This window comes from Schistocerca americana, unplaced genomic scaffold (genome assembly GCF_021461395.2).
Source record: "Schistocerca americana isolate TAMUIC-IGC-003095 unplaced genomic scaffold, iqSchAmer2.1 HiC_scaffold_751, whole genome shotgun sequence".
Lineage (NCBI taxonomy): Eukaryota > Metazoa > Arthropoda > Insecta > Orthoptera > Acrididae > Schistocerca > Schistocerca americana.
Genome location: NW_025726513.1, coordinates 25,849 through 40,878, shown reverse-complemented (window position 1 = coordinate 40,878; position 15,030 = coordinate 25,849). Strand labels below are relative to the sequence as shown.

The 15,030-nt window shown below is 53.5% G+C and overlaps 12 non-coding genes across 12 annotated transcripts; all 12 read left to right on the top strand.

Annotated features, from left to right (window-relative positions):
• Positions 1-435: 435 nt before the first annotated feature.
• On the top strand, positions 436-554 carry LOC124590270. The gene has a single exon (XR_006976490.1). It is a non-coding gene; the product is annotated as a 5S ribosomal RNA (ribosomal RNA).
• A 1,128-nt stretch (positions 555-1,682) lies between these two features.
• On the top strand, positions 1,683-1,801 carry LOC124590269. The gene has a single exon (XR_006976489.1). It is a non-coding gene; the product is annotated as a 5S ribosomal RNA (ribosomal RNA).
• Positions 1,802-2,933: 1,132 nt separating this feature from the next.
• LOC124590268 lies at positions 2,934-3,052 on the top strand. The gene has a single exon (XR_006976488.1). It is a non-coding gene; the product is annotated as a 5S ribosomal RNA (ribosomal RNA).
• Positions 3,053-4,182: 1,130 nt separating this feature from the next.
• Positions 4,183-4,301, top strand: LOC124590267. The gene has a single exon (XR_006976487.1). It is a non-coding gene; the product is annotated as a 5S ribosomal RNA (ribosomal RNA).
• A 1,130-nt stretch (positions 4,302-5,431) lies between these two features.
• LOC124590266 lies at positions 5,432-5,550 on the top strand. The gene has a single exon (XR_006976486.1). It is a non-coding gene; the product is annotated as a 5S ribosomal RNA (ribosomal RNA).
• Positions 5,551-6,680: 1,130 nt separating this feature from the next.
• Positions 6,681-6,799, top strand: LOC124590265. Its single transcript, XR_006976485.1, has one exon. It is a non-coding gene; the product is annotated as a 5S ribosomal RNA (ribosomal RNA).
• A 1,130-nt stretch (positions 6,800-7,929) lies between these two features.
• On the top strand, positions 7,930-8,048 carry LOC124590264. Its single transcript, XR_006976484.1, has one exon. It is a non-coding gene; the product is annotated as a 5S ribosomal RNA (ribosomal RNA).
• A 1,128-nt stretch (positions 8,049-9,176) lies between these two features.
• Positions 9,177-9,295, top strand: LOC124590262. Its single transcript, XR_006976482.1, has one exon. It is a non-coding gene; the product is annotated as a 5S ribosomal RNA (ribosomal RNA).
• A 1,132-nt stretch (positions 9,296-10,427) lies between these two features.
• Positions 10,428-10,546, top strand: LOC124590261. The gene has a single exon (XR_006976481.1). It is a non-coding gene; the product is annotated as a 5S ribosomal RNA (ribosomal RNA).
• Positions 10,547-11,676: 1,130 nt separating this feature from the next.
• LOC124590260 lies at positions 11,677-11,795 on the top strand. Its single transcript, XR_006976480.1, has one exon. It is a non-coding gene; the product is annotated as a 5S ribosomal RNA (ribosomal RNA).
• A 1,131-nt stretch (positions 11,796-12,926) lies between these two features.
• LOC124590258 lies at positions 12,927-13,045 on the top strand. Its single transcript, XR_006976479.1, has one exon. It is a non-coding gene; the product is annotated as a 5S ribosomal RNA (ribosomal RNA).
• A 1,132-nt stretch (positions 13,046-14,177) lies between these two features.
• Positions 14,178-14,296, top strand: LOC124590257. The gene has a single exon (XR_006976478.1). It is a non-coding gene; the product is annotated as a 5S ribosomal RNA (ribosomal RNA).
• The last annotated feature ends 734 nt before the right edge of the window (positions 14,297-15,030 follow it).

Below are 15,030 nucleotides of genomic sequence, written 5' to 3'. Positions count from 1 at the left end.
GGACAAGTCGGGACGGGGACAGGGATAGGAATGGTGCGAACGCACTGCGAACTACGCAGACACCTGGTGTGAGGCGGGGCGAGGAAGCCCACATCGCTACCAGTGGCGCCCTCCAGCACGACACTGCCACACCCCGCACAGGCCCTCCGCTGGACACCAGGGACAAGATGCGTCCTCCGCTAGTGTCGAAGGCTGCACGCGCCCAGCGAATGACAGGACGTGCAACGAGCAGCAGTGCGTCTCACACACGCGGCGGTGCGCCCGCTAATTCGGCCGTCGCTCCGCTGGGACGCCGGGCGCGCCCCCCGCGCCGTCCTCGAGGAGCTGGCTGTTGCGGAAGGAAGTGCTTTCGTCAAATGCGGCGGAAAACTAACATTTTGTGTATTGGGAGAGAAGCCGAACGCGAATTCTGCCGTGCTCCTACATTACATGATTGCCAACGGCCATACCATGATGATTGCACCGGTTCTCGTCCGATCACCGAAGTTAAGCATCATTGGGCCCGGTTAGTACTTGGAGGGGTGACCGCCTGGGAAACCCGGGTGCTGTTGGCTCCCTTTTTTTTTTGTTATTATGTCGCTACCCCTGGCAGCCCAATAAAAAAAAGTGCTGTTGGCTCCCTTACATTTTCCCCTTTTTGCATCGCTACCCCTGCCAGCCCTCTTTTCATACTACCTTTCCGTTGTGACAAAGATGCTTCCTTCAGCAATTTAAACGTGCCAAGAAATCCTTGACAATAACGAAACACTACGAATTGACAGATGTGATCTGAAATAAGCCAGGGCCTCCTACTGTTTCGTAGCAGTGCAAAGTTCCAACAACAAAAAAAAAAAAATTGAAAATAAACGACTGTAATAAACGTAAGATACGATATTAATGGCCTCAGCTCGAAGAAGAATGTGCCAAGGAAGATTTCCAAAGAGTCTCTGGAGATAACAAAACAGTACGAACCGACAGATACGTTCTGAAATACGTCAGGGCTTATTGTTTTGTTGCATTGTACGGCTGCAGATTTGTAAACAAAAATTTCTCTTTCGTCGCTAGAAGAGATGGATGCTTTGGCGACCCTCCTGTGTCCTGCGTCCCTGTTTTCGCACCTTTCCACGGCACGGCGCTGCCCTACCCGCCGCAAACGGCGTCTCGGACACGCCCGTTAGGCCCACGGCCGTCTCGCAGATGTTTGTCGTGCTTGTACTGTCATATGGGCCACGACCCGAGCGGCAGCGAGCGGCAGTCGAGCAAAGTCGGGACAAGTCGGGACGGGGACAGGGATAGGAATGGTGCGAACGCACTGCGAACTACGCAGACACCTGGTGTGAGGCGGGGCGAGGAAGCCCACATCGCTACCAGTGGCGCCCTCCAGCACGACACTGCCACACCCCGCACAGGCCCTCCGCTGGACACCAGGGACAAGATGCGTCCTCCGCTAGTGTCGAAGGCTGCACGCGCCCAGCGAATGACAGGACGTGCAACGAGCAGCAGTGCGTCTCACACACGCGGCGGTGCGCCCGCTAATTCGGCCGTCGCTCCGCTGGGACGCCGGGCGCGCCCCCCGCGCCGTCCTCGAGGAGCTGGCTGTTGCGGAAGGAAGTGCTTTCGTCAAATGCGGCGGAAAACTAACATTTTGTGTATTGGGAGAGAAGCCGAACGCGAATTCTGCCGTGCTCCTACATTACATGATTGCCAACGGCCATACCATGATGATTGCACCGGTTCTCGTCCGATCACCGAAGTTAAGCATCATTGGGCCCGGTTAGTACTTGGAGGGGTGACCGCCTGGGAAACCCGGGTGCTGTTGGCTCCCTTTTTTTTTTTGTTATTATGTCGCTACCCCTGGCAGCCCAATAAAAAAAAGTGCTGTTGGCTCCCTTACATTTTCCCCTTTTTGCATCGCTACCCCTGCCAGCCCTCTTTTCATACTACCTTTCCGTTGTGACAAAGATGCTTCCTTCAGCAATTTAAACGTGCCAAGAAATCCTTGACAATAACGAAACACTACGAATTGACAGATGTGATCTGAAATAAGCCAGGGCCTCCTACTGTTTCGTAGCAGTGCAAAGTTCCAACAACAAAAAAAAAAAAAAAATTGAAAATAAACGACTGTAATAAACGTAAGATACGATATTAATGGCCTCAGCTCGAAGAAGAATGTGCCAAGGAAGATTTCCAAAGAGTCTCTGGAGATAACAAAACAGTACGAACCGACAGATACGTTCTGAAATACGTCAGGGCTTATTGTTTTGTTGCATTGTACGGCTGCAGATTTGTAAACAAAAATTTCTCTTTCGTCGCTAGAAGAGATGGATGCTTTGGCGACCCTCCTGTGTCCTGCGTCCCTGTTTTCGCACCTTTCCACGGCACGGCGCTGCCCTACCCGCCGCAAACGGCGTCTCGGACACGCCCGTTAGGCCCACGGCCGTCTCGCAGATGTTTGTCGTGCTTGTACTGTCATATGGGCCACGACCCGAGCGGCAGCGAGCGGCAGTCGAGCAAAGTCGGGACAAGTCGGGACGGGGACAGGGATAGGAATGGTGCGAACGCACTGCGAACTACGCAGACACCTGGTGTGAGGCGGGGCGAGGAAGCCCACATCGCTACCAGTGGCGCCCTCCAGCACGACACTGCCACACCCCGCACAGGCCCTCCGCTGGACACCAGGGACAAGATGCGTCCTCCGCTAGTGTCGAAGGCTGCACGCGCCCAGCGAATGACAGGACGTGCAACGAGCAGCAGTGCGTCTCACACACGCGGCGGTGCGCCCGCTAATTCGGCCGTCGCTCCGCTGGGACGCCGGGCGCGCCCCCCGCGCCGTCCTCGAGGAGCTGGCTGTTGCGGAAGGAAGTGCTTTCGTCAAATGCGGCGGAAAACTAACATTTTGTGTATTGGGAGAGAAGCCGAACGCGAATTCTGCCGTGCTCCTACATTACATGATTGCCAACGGCCATACCATGATGATTGCACCGGTTCTCGTCCGATCACCGAAGTTAAGCATCATTGGGCCCGGTTAGTACTTGGAGGGGTGACCGCCTGGGAAACCCGGGTGCTGTTGGCTCCCTTTTTTTTTTGTTATTATGTCGCTATCCCTGGCAGCCCAATAAAAAAAAGTGCTGTTGGCTCCCTTACATTTTCCCCTTTTTGCATCGCTACCCCTGCCAGCCCTCTTTTCATACTACCTTTCCGTTGTGACAAAGATGCTTCCTTCAGCAATTTAAACGTGCCAAGAAATCCTTGACAATAACGAAACACTACGAATTGACAGATGTGATCTGAAATAAGCCAGGGCCTCCTACTATTTCGTAGCAGTGCAAAGTTCCAACAATAAAAAAAAAAAAAAATTGAAAATAAACGACTGTAATAAACGTAAGATACGATATTAATGGCCTCAGCTCGAAGAAGAATGTGCCAAGGAAGATTTCCAAAGAGTCTCTGGAGATAACAAAACAGTACGAACCGACAGATACGTTCTGAAATACGTCAGGGCTTATTGTTTTGTTGCATTGTACGGCTGCAGATTTGTAAACAAAAATTTCTCTTTCGTCGCTAGAAGAGATGGATGCTTTGGCGACCCTCCTGTGTCCTGCGTCCCTGTTTTCGCACCTTTCCACGGCACGGCGCTGCCCTACCCGCCGCAAACGGCGTCTCGGACACGCCCGTTAGGCCCACGGCCGTCTCGCAGATGTTTGTCGTGCTTGTACTGTCATATGGGCCACGACCCGAGCGGCAGCGAGCGGCAGTCGAGCAAAGTCGGGACAAGTCGGGACGGGGACAGGGATAGGAATGGTGCGAACGCACTGCGAACTACGCAGACACCTGGTGTGAGGCGGGGCGAGGAAGCCCACATCGCTACCAGTGGCGCCCTCCAGCACGACACTGCCACACCCCGCACAGGCCCTCCGCTGGACACCAGGGACAAGATGCGTCCTCCGCTAGTGTCGAAGGCTGCACGCGCCCAGCGAATGACAGGACGTGCAACGAGCAGCAGTGCGTCTCACACACGCGGCGGTGCGCCCGCTAATTCGGCCGTCGCTCCGCTGGGACGCCGGGCGCGCCCCCCGCGCCGTCCTCGAGGAGCTGGCTGTTGCGGAAGGAAGTGCTTTCGTCAAATGCGGCGGAAAACTAACATTTTGTGTATTGGGAGAGAAGCCGAACGCGAATTCTGCCGTGCTCCTACATTACATGATTGCCAACGGCCATACCATGATGATTGCACCGGTTCTCGTCCGATCACCGAAGTTAAGCATCATTGGGCCCGGTTAGTACTTGGAGGGGTGACCGCCTGGGAAACCCGGGTGCTGTTGGCTCCCTTTTTTTTTTGTTATTATGTCGCTACCCCTGGCAGCCCAATAAAAAAAAGTGCTGTTGGCTCCCTTACATTTTCCCCTTTTTGCATCGCTACCCCTGCCAGCCCTCTTTTCATACTACCTTTCCGTTGTGACAAAGATGCTTCCTTCAGCAATTTAAACGTGCCAAGAAATCCTTGACAATAACGAAACACTACGAATTGACAGATGTGATCTGAAATAAGCCAGGGCCTCCTACTGTTTCGTAGCAGTGCAAAGTTCCAACAACAAAAAAAAAAAAAAATTGAAAATAAACGACTGTAATAAACGTAAGATACGATATTAATGGCCTCAGCTCGAAGAAGAATGTGCCAAGGAAGATTTCCAAAGAGTCTCTGGAGATAACAAAACAGTACGAACCGACAGATACGTTCTGAAATACGTCAGGGCTTATTGTTTTGTTGCATTGTACGGCTGCAGATTTGTAAACAAAAATTTCTCTTTCGTCGCTAGAAGAGATGGATGCTTTGGCGACCCTCCTGTGTCCTGCGTCCCTGTTTTCGCACCTTTCCACGGCACGGCGCTGCCCTACCCGCCGCAAACGGCGTCTCGGACACGCCCGTTAGGCCCACGGCCGTCTCGCAGATGTTTGTCGTGCTTGTACTGTCATATGGGCCACGACCCGAGCGGCAGCGAGCGGCAGTCGAGCAAAGTCGGGACAAGTCGGGACGGGGACAGGGATAGGAATGGTGCGAACGCACTGCGAACTACGCAGACACCTGGTGTGAGGCGGGGCGAGGAAGCCCACATCGCTACCAGTGGCGCCCTCCAGCACGACACTGCCACACCCCGCACAGGCCCTCCGCTGGACACCAGGGACAAGATGCGTCCTCCGCTAGTGTCGAAGGCTGCACGCGCCCAGCGAATGACAGGACGTGCAACGAGCAGCAGTGCGTCTCACACACGCGGCGGTGCGCCCGCTAATTCGGCCGTCGCTCCGCTGGGACGCCGGGCGCGCCCCCCGCGCCGTCCTCGAGGAGCTGGCTGTTGCGGAAGGAAGTGCTTTCGTCAAATGCGGCGGAAAACTAACATTTTGTGTATTGGGAGAGAAGCCGAACGCGAATTCTGCCGTGCTCCTACATTACATGATTGCCAACGGCCATACCATGATGATTGCACCGGTTCTCGTCCGATCACCGAAGTTAAGCATCATTGGGCCCGGTTAGTACTTGGAGGGGTGACCGCCTGGGAAACCCGGGTGCTGTTGGCTCCCTTTTTTTTTTGTTATTATGTCGCTATCCCTGGCAGCCCAATAAAAAAAAGTGCTGTTGGCTCCCTTACATTTTCCCCTTTTTGCATCGCTACCCCTGCCAGCCCTCTTTTCATACTACCTTTCCGTTGTGACAAAGATGCTTCCTTCAGCAATTTAAACGTGCCAAGAAATCCTTGACAATAACGAAACACTACGAATTGACAGATGTGATCTGAAATAAGCCAGGGCCTCCTACTGTTTCGTAGCAGTGCAAAGTTCCAACAACAAAAAAAAAAAAAAATTGAAAATAAACGACTGTAATAAACGTAAGATACGATATTAATGGCCTCAGCTCGAAGAAGAATGTGCCAAGGAAGATTTCCAAAGAGTCTCTGGAGATAACAAAACAGTACGAACCGACAGATACGTTCTGAAATACGTCAGGGCTTATTGTTTTGTTGCATTGTACGGCTGCAGATTTGTAAACAAAAATTTCTCTTTCGTCGCTAGAAGAGATGGATGCTTTGGCGACCCTCCTGTGTCCTGCGTCCCTGTTTTCGCACCTTTCCACGGCACGGCGCTGCCCTACCCGCCGCAAACGGCGTCTCGGACACGCCCGTTAGGCCCACGGCCGTCTCGCAGATGTTTGTCGTGCTTGTACTGTCATATGGGCCACGACCCGAGCGGCAGCGAGCGGCAGTCGAGCAAAGTCGGGACAAGTCGGGACGGGGACAGGGATAGGAATGGTGCGAACGCACTGCGAACTACGCAGACACCTGGTGTGAGGCGGGGCGAGGAAGCCCACATCGCTACCAGTGGCGCCCTCCAGCACGACACTGCCACACCCCGCACAGGCCCTCCGCTGGACACCAGGGACAAGATGCGTCCTCCGCTAGTGTCGAAGGCTGCACGCGCCCAGCGAATGACAGGACGTGCAACGAGCAGCAGTGCGTCTCACACACGCGGCGGTGCGCCCGCTAATTCGGCCGTCGCTCCGCTGGGACGCCGGGCGCGCCCCCCGCGCCGTCCTCGAGGAGCTGGCTGTTGCGGAAGGAAGTGCTTTCGTCAAATGCGGCGGAAAACTAACATTTTGTGTATTGGGAGAGAAGCCGAACGCGAATTCTGCCGTGCTCCTACATTACATGATTGCCAACGGCCATACCATGATGATTGCACCGGTTCTCGTCCGATCACCGAAGTTAAGCATCATTGGGCCCGGTTAGTACTTGGAGGGGTGACCGCCTGGGAAACCCGGGTGCTGTTGGCTCCCTTTTTTTTTTGTTATTATGTCGCTACCCCTGGCAGCCCAATAAAAAAAAGTGCTGTTGGCTCCCTTACATTTTCCCCTTTTTGCATCGCTACCCCTGCCAGCCCTCTTTTCATACTACCTTTCCGTTGTGACAAAGATGCTTCCTTCAGCAATTTAAACGTGCCAAGAAATCCTTGACAATAACGAAACACTACGAATTGACAGATGTGATCTGAAATAAGCCAGGGCCTCCTACTGTTTCGTAGCAGTGCAAAGTTCCAACAACAAAAAAAAAAAAAAATTGAAAATAAACGACTGTAATAAACGTAAGATACGATATTAATGGCCTCAGCTCGAAGAAGAATGTGCCAAGGAAGATTTCCAAAGAGTCTCTGGAGATAACAAAACAGTACGAACCGACAGATACGTTCTGAAATACGTCAGGGCTTATTGTTTTGTTGCATTGTACGGCTGCAGATTTGTAAACAAAAATTTCTCTTTCGTCGCTAGAAGAGATGGATGCTTTGGCGACCCTCCTGTGTCCTGCGTCCCTGTTTTCGCACCTTTCCACGGCACGGCGCTGCCCTACCCGCCGCAAACGGCGTCTCGGACACGCCCGTTAGGCCCACGGCCGTCTCGCAGATGTTTGTCGTGCTTGTACTGTCATATGGGCCACGACCCGAGCGGCAGCGAGCGGCAGTCGAGCAAAGTCGGGACAAGTCGGGACGGGGACAGGGATAGGAATGGTGCGAACGCACTGCGAACTACGCAGACACCTGGTGTGAGGCGGGGCGAGGAAGCCCACATCGCTACCAGTGGCGCCCTCCAGCACGACACTGCCACACCCCGCACAGGCCCTCCGCTGGACACCAGGGACAAGATGCGTCCTCCGCTAGTGTCGAAGGCTGCACGCGCCCAGCGAATGACAGGACGTGCAACGAGCAGCAGTGCGTCTCACACACGCGGCGGTGCGCCCGCTAATTCGGCCGTCGCTCCGCTGGGACGCCGGGCGCGCCCCCCGCGCCGTCCTCGAGGAGCTGGCTGTTGCGGAAGGAAGTGCTTTCGTCAAATGCGGCGGAAAACTAACATTTTGTGTATTGGGAGAGAAGCCGAACGCGAATTCTGCCGTGCTCCTACATTACATGATTGCCAACGGCCATACCATGATGATTGCACCGGTTCTCGTCCGATCACCGAAGTTAAGCATCATTGGGCCCGGTTAGTACTTGGAGGGGTGACCGCCTGGGAAACCCGGGTGCTGTTGGCTCCCTTTTTTTTTTGTTATTATGTCGCTACCCCTGGCAGCCCAATAAAAAAAAGTGCTGTTGGCTCCCTTACATTTTCCCCTTTTTGCATCGCTACCCCTGCCAGCCCTCTTTTCATACTACCTTTCCGTTGTGACAAAGATGCTTCCTTCAGCAATTTAAACGTGCCAAGAAATCCTTGACAATAACGAAACACTACGAATTGACAGATGTGATCTGAAATAAGCCAGGGCCTCCTACTGTTTCGTAGCAGTGCAAAGTTCCAACAACAAAAAAAAAAAAATTGAAAATAAACGACTGTAATAAACGTAAGATACGATATTAATGGCCTCAGCTCGAAGAAGAATGTGCCAAAGAAGATTTCCAAAGAGTCTCTGGAGATAACAAAACAGTACGAACCGACAGATACGTTCTGAAATACGTCAGGGCTTATTGTTTTGTTGCATTGTACGGCTGCAGATTTGTAAACAAAAATTTCTCTTTCGTCGCTAGAAGAGATGGATGCTTTGGCGACCCTCCTGTGTCCTGCGTCCCTGTTTTCGCACCTTTCCACGGCACGGCGCTGCCCTACCCGCCGCAAACGGCGTCTCGGACACGCCCGTTAGGCCCACGGCCGTCTCGCAGATGTTTGTCGTGCTTGTACTGTCATATGGGCCACGACCCGAGCGGCAGCGAGCGGCAGTCGAGCAAAGTCGGGACAAGTCGGGACGGGGACAGGGATAGGAATGGTGCGAACGCACTGCGAACTACGCAGACACCTGGTGTGAGGCGGGGCGAGGAAGCCCACATCGCTACCAGTGGCGCCCTCCAGCACGACACTGCCACACCCCGCACAGGCCCTCCGCTGGACACCAGGGACAAGATGCGTCCTCCGCTAGTGTCGAAGGCTGCACGCGCCCAGCGAATGACAGGACGTGCAACGAGCAGCAGTGCGTCTCACACACGCGGCGGTGCGCCCGCTAATTCGGCCGTCGCTCCGCTGGGACGCCGGGCGCGCCCCCCGCGCCGTCCTCGAGGAGCTGGCTGTTGCGGAAGGAAGTGCTTTCGTCAAATGCGGCGGAAAACTAACATTTTGTGTATTGGGAGAGAAGCCGAACGCGAATTCTGCCGTGCTCCTACATTACATGATTGCCAACGGCCATACCATGATGATTGCACCGGTTCTCGTCCGATCACCGAAGTTAAGCATCATTGGGCCCGGTTAGTACTTGGAGGGGTGACCGCCTGGGAAACCCGGGTGCTGTTGGCTCCCTTTTTTTTTTTGTTATTATGTCGCTACCCCTGGCAGCCCAATAAAAAAAAGTGCTGTTGGCTCCCTTACATTTTCCCCTTTTTGCATCGCTACCCCTGCCAGCCCTCTTTTCATACTACCTTTCCGTTGTGACAAAGATGCTTCCTTCAGCAATTTAAACGTGCCAAGAAATCCTTGACAATAACGAAACACTACGAATTGACAGATGTGATCTGAAATAAGCCAGGGCCTCCTACTGTTTCGTAGCAGTGCAAAGTTCCAACAACAAAAAAAAAAAAAAAATTGAAAATAAACGACTGTAATAAACGTAAGATACGATATTAATGGCCTCAGCTCGAAGAAGAATGTGCCAAGGAAGATTTCCAAAGAGTCTCTGGAGATAACAAAACAGTACGAACCGACAGATACGTTCTGAAATACGTCAGGGCTTATTGTTTTGTTGCATTGTACGGCTGCAGATTTGTAAACAAAAATTTCTCTTTCGTCGCTAGAAGAGATGGATGCTTTGGCGACCCTCCTGTGTCCTGCGTCCCTGTTTTCGCACCTTTCCACGGCACGGCGCTGCCCTACCCGCCGCAAACGGCGTCTCGGACACGCCCGTTAGGCCCACGGCCGTCTCGCAGATGTTTGTCGTGCTTGTACTGTCATATGGGCCACGACCCGAGCGGCAGCGAGCGGCAGTCGAGCAAAGTCGGGACAAGTCGGGACGGGGACAGGGATAGGAATGGTGCGAACGCACTGCGAACTACGCAGACACCTGGTGTGAGGCGGGGCGAGGAAGCCCACATCGCTACCAGTGGCGCCCTCCAGCACGACACTGCCACACCCCGCACAGGCCCTCCGCTGGACACCAGGGACAAGATGCGTCCTCCGCTAGTGTCGAAGGCTGCACGCGCCCAGCGAATGACAGGACGTGCAACGAGCAGCAGTGCGTCTCACACACGCGGCGGTGCGCCCGCTAATTCGGCCGTCGCTCCGCTGGGACGCCGGGCGCGCCCCCCGCGCCGTCCTCGAGGAGCTGGCTGTTGCGGAAGGAAGTGCTTTCGTCAAATGCGGCGGAAAACTAACATTTTGTGTATTGGGAGAGAAGCCGAACGCGAATTCTGCCGTGCTCCTACATTACATGATTGCCAACGGCCATACCATGATGATTGCACCGGTTCTCGTCCGATCACCGAAGTTAAGCATCATTGGGCCCGGTTAGTACTTGGAGGGGTGACCGCCTGGGAAACCCGGGTGCTGTTGGCTCCCTTTTTTTTTTGTTATTATGTCGCTATCCCTGGCAGCCCAATAAAAAAAAGTGCTGTTGGCTCCCTTACATTTTCCCCTTTTTGCATCGCTACCCCTGCCAGCCCTCTTTTCATACTACCTTTCCGTTGTGACAAAGATGCTTCCTTCAGCAATTTAAACGTGCCAAGAAATCCTTGACAATAACGAAACACTACGAATTGACAGATGTGATCTGAAATAAGCCAGGGCCTCCTACTGTTTCGTAGCAGTGCAAAGTTCCAACAACAAAAAAAAAAAAAAATTGAAAATAAACGACTGTAATAAACGTAAGATACGATATTAATGGCCTCAGCTCGAAGAAGAATGTGCCAAGGAAGATTTCCAAAGAGACTCTGGAGATAACAAAACAGTACGAACCGACAGATACGTTCTGAAATACGTCAGGGCTTATTGTTTTGTTGCATTGTACGGCTGCAGATTTGTAAACAAAAATTTCTCTTTCGTCGCTAGAAGAGATGGATGCTTTGGCGACCCTCCTGTGTCCTGCGTCCCTGTTTTCGCACCTTTCCACGGCACGGCGCTGCCCTACCCGCCGCAAACGGCGTCTCGGACACGCCCGTTAGGCCCACGGCCGTCTCGCAGATGTTTGTCGTGCTTGTACTGTCATATGGGCCACGACCCGAGCGGCAGCGAGCGGCAGTCGAGCAAAGTCGGGACAAGTCGGGACGGGGACAGGGATAGGAATGGTGCGAACGCACTGCGAACTACGCAGACACCTGGTGTGAGGCGGGGCGAGGAAGCCCACATCGCTACCAGTGGCGCCCTCCAGCACGACACTGCCACACCCCGCACAGGCCCTCCGCTGGACACCAGGGACAAGATGCGTCCTCCGCTAGTGTCGAAGGCTGCACGCGCCCAGCGAATGACAGGACGTGCAACGAGCAGCAGTGCGTCTCACACACGCGGCGGTGCGCCCGCTAATTCGGCCGTCGCTCCGCTGGGACGCCGGGCGCGCCCCCCGCGCCGTCCTCGAGGAGCTGGCTGTTGCGGAAGGAAGTGCTTTCGTCAAATGCGGCGGAAAACTAACATTTTGTGTATTGGGAGAGAAGCCGAACGCGAATTCTGCCGTGCTCCTACATTACATGATTGCCAACGGCCATACCATGATGATTGCACCGGTTCTCGTCCGATCACCGAAGTTAAGCATCATTGGGCCCGGTTAGTACTTGGAGGGGTGACCGCCTGGGAAACCCGGGTGCTGTTGGCTCCCTTTTTTTTTTGTTATTATGTCGCTACCCCTGGCAGCCCAATAAAAAAAAGTGCTGTTGGCTCCCTTACATTTTCCCCTTTTTGCATCGCTACCCCTGCCAGCCCTCTTTTCATACTACCTTTCCGTTGTGACAAAGATGCTTCCTTCAGCAATTTAAACGTGCCAAGAAATCCTTGACAATAACGAAACACTACGAATTGACAGATGTGATCTGAAATAAGCCAGGGCCTCCTACTGTTTCGTAGCAGTGCAAAGTTCCAACAACAAAAAAAAAAAAAAAATTGAAAATAAACGACTGTAATAAACGTAAGATACGATATTAATGGCCTCAGCTCGAAGAAGAATGTGCCAAGGAAGATTTCCAAAGAGTCTCTGGAGATAACAAAACAGTACGAACCGACAGATACGTTCTGAAATACGTCAGGGCTTATTGTTTTGTTGCATTGTACGGCTGCAGATTTGTAAACAAAAATTTCTCTTTCGTCGCTAGAAGAGATGGATGCTTTGGCGACCCTCCTGTGTCCTGCGTCCCTGTTTTCGCACCTTTCCACGGCACGGCGCTGCCCTACCCGCCGCAAACGGCGTCTCGGACACGCCCGTTAGGCCCACGGCCGTCTCGCAGATGTTTGTCGTGCTTGTACTGTCATATGGGCCACGACCCGAGCGGCAGCGAGCGGCAGTCGAGCAAAGTCGGGACAAGTCGGGACGGGGACAGGGATAGGAATGGTGCGAACGCACTGCGAACTACGCAGACACCTGGTGTGAGGCGGGGCGAGGAAGCCCACATCGCTACCAGTGGCGCCCTCCAGCACGACACTGCCACACCCCGCACAGGCCCTCCGCTGGACACCAGGGACAAGATGCGTCCTCCGCTAGTGTCGAAGGCTGCACGCGCCCAGCGAATGACAGGACGTGCAACGAGCAGCAGTGCGTCTCACACACGCGGCGGTGCGCCCGCTAATTCGGCCGTCGCTCCGCTGGGACGCCGGGCGCGCCCCCCGCGCCGTCCTCGAGGAGCTGGCTGTTGCGGAAGGAAGTGCTTTCGTCAAATGCGGCGGAAAACTAACATTTTGTGTATTGGGAGAGAAGCCGAACGCGAATTCTGCCGTGCTCCTACATTACATGATTGCCAACGGCCATACCATGATGATTGCACCGGTTCTCGTCCGATCACCGAAGTTAAGCATCATTGGGCCCGGTTAGTACTTGGAGGGGTGACCGCCTGGGAAACCCGGGTGCTGTTGGCTCCCTTTTTTTTTTTGTTATTATGTCGCTACCCCTGGCAGCCCAATAAAAAAAAGTGCTGTTGGCTCCCTTACATTTTCCCCTTTTTGCATCGCTACCCCTGCCAGCCCTCTTTTCATACTACCTTTCCGTTGTGACAAAGATGCTTCCTTCAGCAATTTAAACGTGCCAAGAAATCCTTGACAATAACGAAACACTACGAATTGACAGATGTGATCTGAAATAAGCCAGGGCCTCCTACTGTTTCGTAGCAGTGCAAAGTTCCAACAACAAAAAAAAAAAAAAAATTGAAAATAAACGACTGTAATAAACGTAAGATACGATATTAATGGCCTCAGCTCGAAGAAGAATGTGCCAAGGAAGATTTCCAAAGAGTCTCTGGAGATAACAAAACAGTACGAACCGACAGATACGTTCTGAAATACGTCAGGGCTTATTGTTTTGTTGCATTGTACGGCTGCAGATTTGTAAACAAAAATTTCTCTTTCGTCGCTAGAAGAGATGGATGCTTTGGCGACCCTCCTGTGTCCTGCGTCCCTGTTTTCGCACCTTTCCACGGCACGGCGCTGCCCTACCCGCCGCAAACGGCGTCTCGGACACGCCCGTTAGGCCCACGGCCGTCTCGCAGATGTTTGTCGTGCTTGTACTGTCATATGGGCCACGACCCGAGCGGCAGCGAGCGGCAGTCGAGCAAAGTCGGGACAAGTCGGGACGGGGACAGGGATAGGAATGGTGCGAACGCACTGCGAACTACGCAGACACCTGGTGTGAGGCGGGGCGAGGAAGCCCACATCGCTACCAGTGGCGCCCTCCAGCACGACACTGCCACACCCCGCACAGGCCCTCCGCTGGACACCAGGGACAAGATGCGTCCTCCGCTAGTGTCGAAGGCTGCACGCGCCCAGCGAATGACAGGACGTGCAACGAGCAGCAGTGCGTCTCACACACGCGGCGGTGCGCCCGCTAATTCGGCCGTCGCTCCGCTGGGACGCCGGGCGCGCCCCCCGCGCCGTCCTCGAGGAGCTGGCTGTTGCGGAAGGAAGTGCTTTCGTCAAATGCGGCGGAAAACTAACATTTTGTGTATTGGGAGAGAAGCCGAACGCGAATTCTGCCGTGCTCCTACATTACATGATTGCCAACGGCCATACCATGATGATTGCACCGGTTCTCGTCCGATCACCGAAGTTAAGCATCATTGGGCCCGGTTAGTACTTGGAGGGGTGACCGCCTGGGAAACCCGGGTGCTGTTGGCTCCCTTTTTTTTTTTGTTATTATGTCGCTACCCCTGGCAGCCCAATAAAAAAAAGTGCTGTTGGCTCCCTTACATTTTCCCCTTTTTGCATCGCTACCCCTGCCAGCCCTCTTTTCATACTACCTTTCCGTTGTGACAAAGATGCTTCCTTCAGCAATTTAAACGTGCCAAGAAATCCTTGACAATAACGAAACACTACGAATTGACAGATGTGATCTGAAATAAGCCAGGGCCTCCTACTGTTTCGTAGCAGTGCAAAGTTCCAACAACAAAAAAAAAAAAAAAATTGAAAATAAACGACTGTAATAAACGTAAGATACGATATTAATGGCCTCAGCTCGAAGAAGAATGTGCCAAGGAAGATTTCCAAAGAGTCTCTGGAGATAACAAAACAGTACGAACCGACAGATACGTTCTGAAATACGTCAGGGCTTATTGTTTTGTTGCATTGTACGGCTGCAGATTTGTAAACAAAAATTTCTCTTTCGTCGCTAGAAGAGATGGATGCTTTGGCGACCCTCCTGTGTCCTGCGTCCCTGTTTTCGCACCTTTCCACGGCACGGCGCTGCCCTACCCGCCGCAAACGGCGTCTCGGACACGCCCGTTAGGCCCACGGCCGTCTCGCAGATGTTTGTCGTGCTTGTACTGTCATATGGGCCACGACCCGAGCGGCAGCGAGCGGCAGTCGAGCAAAGTCGGGACAAGTCGGGACGGGGACAGGGATAGGAATGGTGC